The sequence below is a fragment of the Perognathus longimembris genome, chromosome 7, assembly GCF_023159225.1.
Source record: "Perognathus longimembris pacificus isolate PPM17 chromosome 7, ASM2315922v1, whole genome shotgun sequence".
Taxonomy (NCBI): Eukaryota; Metazoa; Chordata; class Mammalia; order Rodentia; family Heteromyidae; genus Perognathus; species Perognathus longimembris.
In genome coordinates this window covers 57,253,817-57,267,267 of record NC_063167.1, presented here as the reverse complement: position 1 = coordinate 57,267,267, position 13,451 = coordinate 57,253,817, and positions in this window count along the sequence as shown.

Below are 13,451 nucleotides of genomic sequence, written 5' to 3'. Positions count from 1 at the left end.
ATAACCTAGTTAATTTTAATAAGTTTGTCCGATTTAATGCATTGAATAAATAGACCATTTACCACCTCATTGAGATTCTGTGTATCATAGCCTTTTGGTTATGTTATATGTGTAACTGCCAACAGAAATACACTTGTTCCTCTCACCCTACTCGAATAAAAAAATCTAATGTTTGAGGCAATAGTAATAAAAACATAATCACAAAATAATAAATTAACATGGAATGGATGAGAGAAATGAAACTTAGAAGTTGCATAGTAATACGGAGCTCATGGTTCACACCTGTAATCAGTGCTACTTGGAAGATTGAGCTCTGAGGATCATTTTCAAAGTCAGCCCTGGCAGGAAAGTTCATGCAACTTTTATCTTTAGTTAATCATCCAATAGCCAGAAGTGTAGCTGTCACTCAAATGGTTGACCATCAAATTTGAATAAAATAACTCAAAGATAATGACCACACACTGAGTTTAAGGCTCAATACTGGAGCATTTTCATGTACACATCTGTTCATCCACAAACTTTCATGCACACACACACACACACACACACACACACTAATTTATATAGGAGTGTAAAATAAATATTTGCATGTATTTTGGGTCCTGTTGAAGTTTCTTTGGACAAAGTTTGCATTGCTGATAGCAACTTGAATAAGTCCTTATCAAAAGTTTCCAAAGCATTCAGAGTCAAAGAGAAAATTATCCCCACCATGAGGAATAAAATACAGTATGAGTACAAGTGCAAAGGTAATATGAGAAAACTCTAAAAGACATCAAGCTCGAGAGGCAAACCAGAGGCTTCCCATGCTGGGTTTAATAGATGATGTCTTTATTTTCATATTTATTCTCAAAGTAATTTAACCCTTGTAGAAAACATTGACACAAGGAAAAGTCAGATTCGAATTTTAAGAGTCAAAGTATTAGTAACTATAATAAACCCTGGACAGAAAGCAAAGCTTGCTGAATCAGAGACAAAGAACTTGTATTAGCTAAAATATGGAACCAACTCAGATGCCCTTCAGTAGATGAATGGATCAAGAAAGTGTGATCTCTATACACAATGAAATTCTATGCTCTATCAGAAAGAATGGCATTTGTAAGGAAATGGAAAGATTTGGAAAATATCATTCTAAGTGAAGTGAGCCAGAGACAAAGAAACATAGACTCAATGGTTGTCCTCACTGGTAATAATTAGTACTCATCTAGGATAGTTCTAGCAGAATATCACAATAGCTCAATAGCTATGTACATATAAACACATTAGCCAAAGCTAAGCAAAATGAACTCCAATTTGTGGAAATAAGTGGTTTACAGGGCTGGGGATATGGCCTAGTGGCAAGAGAACTTGCCTTGTATACATGAGGCCCTGGGTTCAATTCCCCAGCACCACATATACAGAAAACGGCCAGAAGTGGCACTGTGGCTCAAGTGGCAGAATGCTAGCCTTGAGCAAAAGGAAGCCAGGGACAGTGCTCAGGCCCTGAGTTCAAGGCCCAGGACTGGCAAAAAATACCAAAACTGGTTTACAATTGTTATTATTATTTTCAACATACCTTGTGAAATTATGCCATTTTCTTTTGTCTTTCTTCCCCATGGTTTCTCCCCTAATGTCAATGTAACTGATTTTGGCATTATAGACATTTTATGTATATTTCGCAGAAATGGGAAAGGAAGGGGACATCAAAATGGAGAGAAAAAGGGTAAAAGGCTAACCAATGCAACAGCAATACTTACAAAACTATATGCTATAAACAAACTGTACAACTGGAGGGTATGGGAGAGGGATAATGGGGAGGAAAATGAGGGAGGTGGTAATAAATTTTATAAGAAATGTACTTATTGCCTTATGTATGAAATTGTAACCCCTCTATATATCACTTTGACAATAAAGAAATATTTTTTTAAATTAATGGTATCTTAGGAACAAAGAAAAAAAGAACTTGATTTCATACTCAGCATTAGCGAGAGCACTGTTTCAATATCAGAGCAGTTCTGTGAAATTCAGTTCCTCCAGGTTTATGTAGAAGAGATCATGTGACAACTCCATTCATAGTGATGTGCCTTTTCTTAGGAAACCTCATCTTTTATAATAGGTGGTAAACCTGCCTGAACGCCACTCTGGAGGGAAACATTATCTTGTTATACAGGACAGTAACCTACCATTTGGTTTATCTTTGTGAGAAAAAGATGAAGAGGATTGGATACATCTTTCAAGGCTCTTTGCTGTACTGACATAATTGATAGGATAGACCAGTGCAAGAGGGTCAGTGGCCCTTCCCACACCTTATGCAGAACTAGGAAAGACACAGAGAAAATTGTCTTCTATCATTGTGTTAAATGTCATTTTTTAGAAAACTAAATATAAAATCTATTTAAGAAAATTTTCTTTTTTATGCAGTTTTATACATTATATTGTTTTCATTCACCATCTGTTAATCATATAACTTCAAGTTAACGGTTTTAAGTCTAGTTTCAAAAATGATACTTAAGAACAAGTTTGGGATCCTTAGCACTGAATGTAATTGTATAATAATACTACTTTGTATTATAAACCCCAAACTGTCATTATTAATTTGAGTAATATCTCTTCCCATCTAACATTGACACTATGTACTGTACATGATAGTTATCAAGACTTAGCATTTGTTGAATTTTAAGTAATATTTCCTTTTAAAAATACGTATTATGAGTTAGAAATGATGACAGTTTGTATGACACTTCAACTCAAACCCTCACTCTCTGACCATTTGTCTACAGTGGGCATTCTACCAGTTGAGTCACTTTTTTTTTTCAGGCATTTTGCTGGTTAGATGTAAATGAATTCTTTTGGACTTTCTGACCAGGGTGGTTTTGAGCCATAATCCTCCTGGCGTCAAATTCTGAGTCACTAAGGTTATGGGCAGGAGCCCCAAGAGACGGGAAAGAATAAAATGTGTACTGAACAATTTGTTTGAAAAGTGTTAAGAACTTTTGGTCTTTCAACATTTTGCCTAACTAGCAACAAAAGGAAGCCAGATATAGCATACAATATATTATTGAAGATATATTTATGCTGGATGTGCATGCACACACCTGTAAATCCCAGCAGCCTAGATGCAGAGACAAAGCTGAAGCCAAAATTGGTTACATAACAAGTTACCAACTAGCCTGTCCTGTATTACCAATGGCATGTCCTGTGTGTTTGTGTGTGTGTGTGTGTGTGTGTGTGTGTGATTTTATATGTGTGTGTATAATAATTTGGAAGCTTACATAACATATACTTTGTTAGATACACAAAATATTCATATACTTAAAAACTATAACTCCAGTACCACTTTTAGCCTCTAGATGCTTTGAAGGCAGCGTTCTCTGAGGATTTTTATTTCGTTTACAAGTGTAATTTGCTTGAAAAGATACCAAATTTCCCTTTCTTTCTTTTTTTTTTTTTTTTGGTTAGGAAAGAAAATAAATGGTAATAGAGACACAAATGGAAGTTATAACACTGAAGAAATGAACTATGAATACATTCATTAACAACAATATATTATGTATGACTTACAGGCAGCATACTCACAATGTAATGATGGAAAAACTTTGAATGGAGAGAATGCTGCAAAGCAAAAGCCTTATTTTGAAATGCAAATGTTTCTATAATATTTTTCTATCTATATGTATGTCTGGAATCCTTTATTTTATGGGAGAATTAAGGCAAGTCAATTAAAATTATTTTGAAAATAATCTGTGGAAATAAGTAGAATAGTGACAATCATTTTATATTATTTATTTCAATTGTACATTATTAACCTTTGAAAATAAATGCAACCACTAACTGGTTTAAATTATTTTAAAATCAGAAATGAAATGCAAAGCTTGAGAAAGGATGTCATGATGCCATGGAAAGATGCTTAAAGCAGAGCATAACAGACACTTTCAATTTAGATGATATTAACCATTAATGCGGGGGAACTTGGCATAGAGTTGGAGGATAAGGAGGTAAATATACGGGACAAAAAAGCCCCTGAGACCTTACAATGATATACAAAGGATGAGGCCCACCAATGATCAAACCTAAAGCTATGCTCTGTTTTACTGAGTTAATATATTAATAATAAAATCTTTTGTTAGTCTCATTTCTTTGCTTTTAAATTTAATTTAATTTTAAGGGTGCTGTGCAGAGGAGTTACAGTTACATAAGTAAGGTAATCAGTACATTTTTTGGTCACTCTCTTTCACCTCCTCTTCCCCCATTCATCCTCCCCCTCCCCCACTACCTCATGGACTTTCCTGCCAGAGCTATCTTCAAATTACAGTTCTCAGATCTCAGCCTCCTGAGTAGCTAGAATTACAAGCATAAGCCATGGATACCTAGCTATTTTTTTCCTCTTTTGGACAATGATAAGTAATATTTCTGCAGAAAATGTTAAAAATGTTTTTAACTTTATAAGGAATTAGCATAACCTAGTGAATTGTAAGCCCTTTTACAACTACTAAATGATAACAATAAATATTTTAAAAATTAAAAATGAGTAACACATTTATTTGGGAATACAGTAGTTTCCATGACGTTTTATCTATTTTTCATGATAACTTGAAATTTAATTACTGTCAAAAGTTGTAGAAACTGTGCTATGAAATATTATAGAGACGTTCCCAGTATATGATGTGAAATAACAGAATAGAATTTATTTTCAAATCTTATTAATATTTGAGCCTGGGATATTAAGCAAAACTAGTGTTATTAAAGGGAAACAAATAAATAAGATAAACAAGCTAGATTGAAGGTCCTTTATGAGCCATCATTTTATTGTTTCTACACTTATCACACATGCATGTGCATGTGACAACCCCCCCCCACATACAGTATATCAATTTCACCAAAGAATTCTTCCATAATATTCTTTCAAAATTATATGCCCTTCTGTTGAACTACTTTAATGTATATCCTTTGAGGCAAAAGTTAATATTGTTAGATTTGTTATGGTAATTGTATTCTACCACACCATCCAATGTTTCTTATTCTACTCAATAACCAGTCATTATTCCACTACCAGGTGATTGCCCAATGCTGTGCTTGTAAAGTTCAACAACATACTATAATATAAATCACTTTTGCTTTTGCAGCCTTACTCTCAGGAGAGGAAAGTGAGGTAGCAGATTAGAAAATAAAATTACTAAATATAGACAAGTGATAGGTTAATATAGTATAATATTTGTCCCTCTATCTCATTTTAGTCCTGGAAATAATATATGTTTTCATCCAATAATTTCTTTCAGTTCTTGATACCGAGATATGTGTATATTTTACAATTGGGCAACAGCTTCCAAAGGCATTCATGTATGACTTGAAAGTCATGCGTTGAAGGGGACACTCAGCTCCAGGTACTTCTCCCACTGGCAGGAGGAGCAGGGAGTGTATCCCAGGGGTGTAGAGACGAGATGAGGTAGAGCCGCGAAACCACTGCCGCGATAATCCCCTTACATTTAAGGCAGGACACAGGACACGCAGGCGATTCTGGGGAGAAGTCGAAGCAACATCCGAGGTCTTTATTCCGGGGTTGCATTTTTAAAGCAACAATGGCGGCAGGAAGGGGAGGGATTTGGAGCAGCTAGCTGGGCACTGTGATAGGCTGGTTAGGCTGTCCATCAAGGGTGACGTCATGGGACTTTCCCTAAGGGTGGACAGCACTGCCCACAGGATCGTCCCTAGGTTGGTCGGTAGCCACCATCTTGGTGAACATGTGGTCTGAGACGGGAGGCGGGGCTGGTTAGAGCCGCCTTCGCCACCTTTCTGGTTCCAGACCCAGTAAAGGCAGGTGGGGCTAGCAGCCATGTGGCCCCAGGGCTGGAGAAGAGTGGGTTGGCTAAGTCTGCCTCTTCAAAGCTGCAAGCCAGTGCCCAACAATGTGTGACATAAGAATTAAAATTATGTGCTAATTCTAAGGTATAAATGGCAATTAAAATTCATGATCTGGAAAAAATGTAGACAACCCTGTGACCCATTTAAAAAGTTAAGTATGAAAGTAAAGAAATCACCTTGACCACTTCTAACTATGTTTAAGAAAGCACTGTATCCTTAATATACAGTAACATTTAAATTATTCCTGTTTCCTAGCTGATTTGAGAACAGGTAAGTGTGGTCCTTCAATAATTCTAATATCCCAGTCTTTTTTCCCCCCTGTAGTATACAATGAAATGAGTCATTCTCTTTATTACCTTCACCTTTGAAGATTTCCTTCTATTAGTTCATGGCTGAGAGCAACCAGAGAAGATACGGAATAAGAAAACTTAATGAATCCGCAACCATTTTTCCATAAAAGGCAGATAAAAGTTTTGCTCAAATGGGATTATACCCCTTTGTTTTATGAATTTTGTCCTTAAATATAATTCAGAAACCAAGTTAATATTATAACTATAGCCCAAGCTAATGTTCTGTATATAAGTATAAGATGTTTTATTTCTCTCTGGGATTGAGTTCTTTACATTTAGAAATTTCTTTTAATAAATGGCTATTATCATATATCTTAGAGCAGGCCACAACATTATACTTTCAGAGAGAATCACAGGAAGCTAAATTTGTCGCTTTGGGATCACTTTAGTGGTATAAATTCTTCAAAGGTATCTGCTTGCTTTGGAAACCCTTTTTCCTCTCTACATGCATTCTCATGCCTTATAAAAAGCTCTTCACCAAGCTGGCTGCATCTAGGAACTCGCTGTGCTTCTAATAATTACTCACCTTGCTGCTGTTCAACTTCAGAAGAGAAAACTGCTGTGGAAAAATAGCTCTTGTATTCTGGCACAGAAATAAAGTACATTTTCTGACACAAATCTCCCTCTCACTGTAAATTTTCAGGTGACTTTTATAAAGTTTACCATATATAAAAAGACAAAATGAGTATTTCACACATATAATAAGTTTTCTTTGAAACATTATTAGTAAAGGAGTCCAATAAACTTTTCCAGTTTGGTGTATGAGCTGCCCAGAGTGGCAATAGTCTGAGTTGGACAAAATCATCAAGTTGGCACAAGCACTGGGTAGAACAGCTGTTCCCATTTCTTGCCCTGGAGGGGTCCCATGCCTTTCCTGGCAAAGAGTTGCAAGTTGGCTGGCAAAGGGTGTAGGGGTGGATTACAAAAGGTCTATGCTTACAGAATGTCAAAGAACCAGATAATTACACAAAAAGCAAATCAATTCACTAAATTGAACAGGATAAAATGAAATAATATACTTTAAATGAAAATGATCATTTAAATACAGATTTCTAAATTATTCAATAGTGCATATTTATCAAGAGTTGTCACATGATGACAGGTTTCACCCATATACTCTATGATAATACTCTGTCAACTATCATTTGTGAAAATGTTGGAAAATACCATTTCTTACACTACTTTATTCTGTAGAAATTCGTATCATTAACCAATTCATCCACTTATTACTGGTGATCTACTGCTTACTGTATATCAGAATTTTGATAAAGGTGAAGAACTTTATGAAAATGAAAAGATAGGGGCTGGGAATATGGCCTAGTAGTAAAGTAGTAAAGTGCTCTCCTTGAAAATGAAAAGATAAACTCTTGACCAGAAGAACACATAATTCATCAACAAAATATACTCTGTGGAGAGATACATCATGGCACATTTTTATACCCTTCTATACAAGTTCAAATTTCTTATTAACAACTTGATATATTTAAAATTTCACAAAAAATAAAGACCAAACATGATTACAATGTATAAACTGATATTTCCTATTGCTCATAGCTCAATAGTTATGAGTAAACATTTTCTTTATGGCAGAACTTTATCAGAACTATACAAACAGGATGAGAAAATGATCAGACAGAAAATCCCTCCTTGATATGATAAATTAATATGATTCAATTTTCAAAAGCAGAACTATTACTCAATTCGGGTTGAAAAACAACACAAATGTGTATAAGATGTGTTAATATATGTGTTAATAGGCTGGGGATGTGATTTGGTGATTAAGTGCTTGCCTAGCATGCATGAAGCCCTGGGTTCGATTCCTCAGTACCACATAAACAGAAAAAGCTGGAAGTGGTGTTGTGGCTCAGAGTGGTAGAGTGCTACCCTTGAGCACAGAGAGGCTCAGGGCAAGCCCTAGGACAGACAAAAATAAAATATGTATATGTATATATATATATATGCATATGTATATATATGTATATATATAGAGAGAGAGTAAGAGTTACTATATAATATTAACTCTTTATAGTTCCAAAGGAAAAACTTATCCTCAGTGACCTGTCTTTAGAGAAATGCCTGTGTGAGCTTCTACCAAAAGAGGTGCACAGTTCAAAGATTTTCATATATACTTGAAAGAGCCTTTCATGAATTCCAGCTCAACAAACTTTGTTTCACCAAGGTGTCTACCTTTTCACATGACAGGTTTAGATAGAGAAATATAGCCAAAATCATTGTAGGTCTGTTAAAATTATGATTGCGATCTCTGAGGGCAGTAGCCTATAGTCCCAGCAGAGGCAGCTAGATTGTTAGTATGAGACCAGCCTGAACTATATAGACTATAGCTAAAAATGATTATTGGCAGCTTACTTATTTCTGCATTCATTTATTCATCGATGCCAATACAGGAGTTTGATTTCACTGCTCTGTTCTTATAGGCAAGCACTCAATTGCTGAGGCACAACTACAGTTCCCAGGGTATATATTAAACATCACTTCCTGTCATTCTTGAAGAGGTTTCAGATTGGAGAAAAATTGCTGAATTATTTTACTCATGGAAAGTACCTTACATCTGTTTCTAGATTTAGTGTCAATCTTGTATATATTATTTTTAATCCATTACTATTCTTTCATCCCACTATCTGTTCTCTTTGTCTCCATTCAGACTCTGATCTGCTGGATCAGTAGTAAACACTTCTGAAATGCAATCATTGATATTTGTATATTGAACTTCTCCTCCACTGAATTTTCCTCATAAAACACCATGTGGTCCAAACATTCTCTACACACTACACACAATCCTAGCAGGGTGTAATGGATACAGATGTTAGAATACTCCAATAGACCAACAGAACTTACCTCTGCTGTCATCCATATATCGCCTTCTTATCAGAGCCTGTCAGTAACACTACCAGGATGATCTGAGCTCTAGTATCACTATCAAGAAGTTGTCTCCACATGGTAGCAAGCCATGCCTTGCTCAAAATATTGTGGAATATAACTCCACACTAAGCTCATAGTGAGGATAATAGCAAAAGCATTGTCTGATTTATCAAAGACTTCCTCTTCCAAAGAAAAAGCACATGACTTCAAACTGGACATACTGTCCAAATGGTAAAAGTGGAGGAACCAAAGTTAAATGGGACATTTTGAGTCTACAGATAATAGAAATAGAATCAATTGAGCAGGTGTGACTTTGTGGAAAAGGAGGAAGAGATCACCTGTGTGTACTTTCTTGGAGATGCTCAAGCTGGAGAATGCCAAGGTCATACAAAGAAGTTTCTTTCAGGCTCATGATACTCATATGGCAGACACAAATGTAGGTGAAGTCTCCATTATCTTCTAGCTCCAAGAAGTAATTAGAGGTTGCTCCCCAAATTTATGAAGAGCTTCATAATCCGTTCTCTTCCAGAATGAAGCCATCCAAAGGGTAAGGTGTCATTCATGTTCCACAGAAGAGAACCTCTGAGAAGACCATAAGCCAGAAGTCCCAGGCCTCCAAGCATGGTGGGATGAGACCTGAAATGTTCACAACAATTTACCTGAGCTGAGGAGATGATGATAGAGTCAGACAGTGGGATGAAGCCCCACCATGTACGTCCAGTCACATTCTATGGAAGTTGGGAAAAGGGGCTATAGGGTGTCCAAGAGTCACCTCCCATAGAGATCTGTCTTGAGGAGATTACCCACTTGCATCAGTTACTGTTCTACAAGAGATTTGGGCTCAGGGAGAGTTCTGGTCAAGAAAGTGTTGTTTGCCTGTTGGAGAAGCAGGGAGTTTTATCTGTGTCACTTCAAAGGCTACCAGGTGGCACTGATTTCAAAACTTATTTGTTCCTTAATCATCTGCCAAGTTATTTCCTTCTTTTCCTTTCACCATATAATGTGCTCAACAGATAATTCTTTACCCTTTAATGGAAAGATTCCTAGGGTGACTAAGGATGCACTAAATATGATGTATCGCCACAGGCAACTGGAGCAGCTTTGCTTTTCAAATCTCTTCCCATTTCCTGTAGTCAAAAAAGGGAATGCAAAGGGCAAGGAGTTTGAGTTTGTTCAAATTCTACCTTATTTACCTCCTGTCTGCATTTTCCCATGAAATTAGAGGAGGTTCCTTCTTATATCTGAGAGACCCAACATGGGAGAATGTTGTTGCCAAGAGCACATACTGAGTTTCATATGCAAAAATGACAGGTTTTTATTTGCTCTTAATTTTGTTTACTTGTTTCTTTTCTAATCTCACTCTTACTCTTAATGACATCTAAAAAATGAATAAAATTATTATAAGTAGTTTCTAGAATCAATCCAGTTTATATGTTTCAAATACAAATATTCTTCAAGAGTGCTTAGCATATCAGATTTGAACATTCCCTGAAATATTTCAATCAATTAATTTAATTAATAAATATATGTATAGTGCTTATTCCATGACAGATACTGTAGGTAGAACTTAGTGATACAGCACTAAATAGAACAGAAGATAGATAGTGCTTCGTACCACTGAACACATATTCTTCTATTTAAGGAGATACAGTATTAGTAAACTTGCTTTAGTTTATTTCACATTTTCTGCAACTAAACTCATCTTTTTACATTGATATAGCTGCATGATTGCTTACAGTGTTTCTTGCAATTGCATGTGGCTTGGAATTCATTGGTTAAGGGGGTCAGTATTATTCATTCTGCTAACCAACTATTGGTTAGAGATACCTTTATTGATCATGATTCTCTGGTTATTTCCGAAAAATATTAACTCTTCCTTATCCATTCTAAAAGATTGCCTCAAACAATTCCATGCCTTTATGATCTTTATGAATGTGCTCCCATGTTTATCCCTTTTCTGAGTTCTAGTCTTATATATCTTACTAAATATAGATGTTGGGAGAGAAATTTGGGTTAAATTCATGCTCAAAATATTACCATGGGGTTGGGAATGTGGCTTAGTGGTAAAGTGCTTGTCTAGCATGCATGAAGCCCTGGGTTAGATCCCTCAGCACTGCATAAACAGAAAAAGCTGAAAGAGGTGCTGTGGCTCAAGGGGTAGAGTGTTAGCCTTGAGCAAGAAGCCAGGGACAGTGCAAAGGCCCTGAATTCCACACCCCCAGATCTGGCATGCATATATATGTATGTATGTGTATATATATATATACACATACATACATACATACATACATATATATGTGTATGTATATATATATATTCATCTGTTCATCATTGACTCTTACGTGCTGAAAATAAATTTATAATCATGAAACTCATTTAAACCAAAAGAAGATATAAAGTAATATCACCAAGAATATAAAATAAGGACCTCTTAAACCTAATTGTCCATAACAGCAACAAAAAAAATGAAAAAATTGTTCTTAAAATTATAAAATTTAAATGTTTAGAAAGGAAAGTAAGTGAAGGGCTTATAGGAATCAAAGTAAAACTATTTAAGACAAAGAACTGATTCTTATAAAGAACTATTAACTTTATGGCATTCTAAATTTACCCTTTAGTCTTATTTTTTTATACTTTAGCCTTTCAAATATTCACAACTATATACCTATGTGTACACTTACATATCTGTCTATCTATCTTTGTCACTATTGCTCCAACACAATGAGGAAAACTCTAAATGAGTGTGAACAAAGATAGCTAAATATAATATAATAAAGTCAGTAATTGTATTGGGCACACCATTCCACACAGGACCACATAGGAAGTAGTGGGGCCAGTCAGATAGTAGTGAGTGAAATACTATTTTCAATTATAGTTTCATGGCTTTGAAATGGATCAACTAGAAAGAAATTTAAGGTAAGGATTGGTTATTTTTTATTTATTTATTTTTTTTTTGGCCAGTCCTGGGCCTTGGACTCAGGGCCTGAGCACTGTCCCTGGCTTCTTCCCGCTCAAGGCTAGCACTCTGCCACTTGAGCCACAGCGCCGCTTCTGGCCGTTTTCTGTATATGTGGTGCTGGGGAATCGAACCTAGGGCCTCGTGTATCTGAGGCAGGCACTCTTGCCACTAGGCCACATTCCCAGCCCACAAGGATTGGTTATTTTGATTTTAGAGTACAGGAGCTAACTGATAGCCTGGGACCTCATCCAAGCAGGTTGGAATAGGGGAACAGTAGACTGGAATATAAGAACCCAGTATCATCAAGGGGAAAGAATAGGCTGAAATATAAGAACCCAGTAGAGATTCATGCCTATAATCCAAGATATATAAGAGGATGAGAGCTGAAAGATCTTGGTTCAAGCACAGCCTAGCAGGAAAGTCTGAGAGACTTCATATCCAATGAACCATCAAAATGCTAAACTAGAAGCCATGTTCAACTGGAAATCATCAATGATCAGGAAAGGTGAATGTGGACATGATTCTTTGAGTGCAAATCATGGTATTATAGTACGGATACTGTTGGTTATCATTTAAAAACTAGTGGATTTCCTGGTAATGTGCTTTAGCTTTGTTTTTGTTTTATTTTAGCTTTTCAGTCCATTTAATTATGATGATGATGGTGGTGATGATGATGAAGATAATGGCAGTGATTGTGTTGTGGTTGTTTGAAAGAATTACAATTCCAAAAGTCAGGTTATGAATATGATGCTTCTTGTTCAGGATCACCTCTTCTTTCATTCTTCCTCTTTTCCTCCTTCTGTCCCTACCCTCACATTATGTAGTTCAGTTTTTACAAAATGTACATTAAATGTAATTATTGCCTTTGCTCAGACTTGCCCTCCATTCCCTTTATGGAAACATATATGTTTCCACTTCTTGGTATTTGTTTTTATAAATAGTATGTTAGATTTTCAGAGGAGTTACACCTTTGCATTCTTTTCCTAAGTGCTTTAATTAGTCTGGCTTTTCTTTGAGGACTGGCATTTATTTTTCCTGTTTGGAGTTCTATCTGTGTTAACAAATTTTGTTTTTTCTTAAGATGACATTTTTCAGAAATGATCAGTCTAATTCATATATCAATATTCATTATCAATATAGCTGTCTGAGATACCATGGTCAGTTTGAACACAGAAAACATTTACCCAAAACCTTGAAAGGCAATGCTAAAGAATGAATGATTGAGGGTTTTGAAAATATATTCCTAGGAATTAATAATACAGTATGCATGCATATTCAGGGTCATGTCCATTCCTAGGAATGATCTTAGATTAATTTATTACCACTGCTGGCCTTGAAGATGTTTACAAAGACTGTATAAGTGGAACTATAGATTGCCTGACTGAACAATGAAGAAATTCTCTAATAATAACAGTGCTGATTATCAA